Raw genomic sequence first — 2,500 nt, forward strand, 5'->3', positions numbered from 1 at the left:
CCTCTCCCTCTCTCACTCACTCACTCACTCTCTCCATTCAACCCCCATCACCCTTCCTCACTCCCCACCTTACCCCCACCCCCACCCCCACCAAAATAAAGAAAAAAAAAAGAAAAAGAAAAAATCTAAATAACCAAGCATGATTTTGTCAAACGACCAGTCATTAATTTCTCCCCTGACATCAGCTGAGAGGCGGGTGATCACCCCCAACAAACACCCCCGTCAACCCGCATGGCAACCGCCGGACATCTGATTAATCCAATGAAAATAGCGCCATTGGCAGGAGATGGCCGCTCTCTGAGGGACATTTCACGCCCGGGAACCCTTCCGTTTTTCGTCTAGGGCGGGGGGGTGGGGGTGGGGGGGTGCGAGGGAGGTAGCGTGATGGCCCCTGAAGGCGTTCTGGAAAGGTTTTTACTTTTTATTTTTCGTCGTCTTCTTTTTCTCCTGTTTTTCTTCTTTTTCTTTTTCTTCTTCTTTCTTTCTCCTTTTTCTTTTTTTTTCTTCTTCTATTTCTTTTCTTTTTCTTATTATTCTTCGTCTTCTTTTTCCTTTTCTTCTTTTTCTTTCGTCCTATTGTTATAATTCTTTTTCTCCTTTTTCCTCCTCTTGTTTTTTGTGTTTCCTTTTTCTTCTCTTTTTCTTTTCTTCTTCTTCTACTTACTTTTCTTTCTTATTCTTCCTTCTTCTTTTTCGTTTTCTTTTTTCTCCTTCTTCTTTTTCGTTTGCTTCTTCTTTTTTTTTCTTCTTCTTCTTTTTCTTCTTCATTTTCCTTCTTCTTTTTCTTCATTTTTACTTTTCCTTCTTCTTCTTTTTCTTTTTCCTTTTTCGTTTTCTCTTTTTTTCTTCTTTTCCTTTCTTCTTCTTCTTTTTCGTTTTTCTTCTTTTTCGTGTCCTTTTTCTTCTTCTTCTTCTTCTTTTTTTCTTTTTTTCTTTTTCTTTCTTGTTTTTTCCCTTCTTCTTTTCCGTTTTCTTTTTTCCTCTTCTCTTTCTTTTCTTGTTCTTTTTCTTTTTACTTCTTCTTTTTTGTTTCCTTTTTTTTCTTCTTCTTTTTCTATCTTTTTTTTTGTTTTTCTTTTTCTTTTTTTCGTTTTCTTTTTTCTTCTCTTTTTGCTGTTGTTCTTCCTTTTTTTTTTAATTTTTTTTTCGTTTTCTTTTTTCTTCTTCCTTTCTTTCTTTTTTTCTTTTTTTCTTTTTCTTTGTACTTTTTTCGTCTTCTTCCTTTTCTTTTTCTACTTCCTCTTTCTTCTTTCTTCCTTTCTACTCTTAATATTTTCTTTTTTCTCTTCCCTCTTATTTTTTTCTTCTCTTTCTCCTTCCTCCTCCTCCTCCTCCTTCTGCTCCTCCTACACCTCTTTGTCCTCCTTCTTCTTAGTCTTCTTCTTTTTCTTCATCTTCTTCCTCTTCCTCTTCTTCTTCCTCTATCTCTTTAGTTTCTTCTACTTTCCTCTTCCCCATCTATTTTTTCATGTTTCCTACTCTTCTCCTTTCTCCTTCTCCTCGTCCTCTTCTTCCTTCTCCTTTCCTCCTCTTCCTTCTTCTTCTTCCCCTCGTCCTCTTCTTCCTTCTCCTTTTCCTCCTCCTCTTCTTACTTCTCTTTCTCCTTCTCCTCCACCTCCTCCTCCCCCATCTCCTCCTCCTCATCATCATCATCATCACCATTATCATCACCATCACTATCATCATCATTACTATCTCCTCACCACCATCACTATCATCGTTTGCCAATTTAGAAAACACCACAAACACCATAACGACACCATAATCCATCGTAAGAGGGAAGGTAACAACACAGGTCACGACCCTGTAGCTCAGCCACAGAAAAGGAAAGAAGTAAACAACAAGTAAACAAAAAGTAAACAACAGTAAACAAGTAAACAATAAGTAAAAAACAAGTAAAGAACAAATGAGCAACAAGTAAACAAAAGATAAACAACTAGTAAACAACTAGTAAATAATAAGTAAACAACACGCAAGAAACAAGTAAACAACACGTAAACAAGTAAACAACAATTAAACGACAAGTAAACAACAATTAAACGACAAGTAAACAACAAGTAAACAACAAATAAACAAAAAATAGAGAATCCAGGTCCTTTATCTGGGCCTCGCAAAACGAAACTCATTGAAAAAGGTCAACAAAAAACAAGGGCGTGATACTAACAGCTTATTAGTAAATTGTAAGAAGCAGAAGAACAATTTGTTTCATTTGGAAATCATGAATCAGGACATGTCTGTTTAACTTCATCATAGGACATGTCTTTTATTTCATCATAGGACATGTCTGTTTAACTTCATCATAGGACATGTCTGTTTAACTTCATCATAAGACATATCTTTTATTTCATCATAGGACATGTCTGCTTAACTTCATCATAGGACATGACTGTTTAACTTCATCATAGGACATGTCTGTTTAACTTCATCATAGGACATGTCTGTTTAACTTCATCATAGGACATGACTGTTTAACTTCATCATAGGACATGTCTGTTTAACT

This window comes from Penaeus japonicus, unplaced genomic scaffold (assembly GCF_977035675.1).
Source record: "Penaeus japonicus unplaced genomic scaffold, GWHDUDI00000001_assembly GWHDUDI00000016, whole genome shotgun sequence".
In the NCBI taxonomy this organism is placed as follows: Eukaryota; Metazoa; Arthropoda; class Malacostraca; order Decapoda; family Penaeidae; genus Penaeus; species Penaeus japonicus.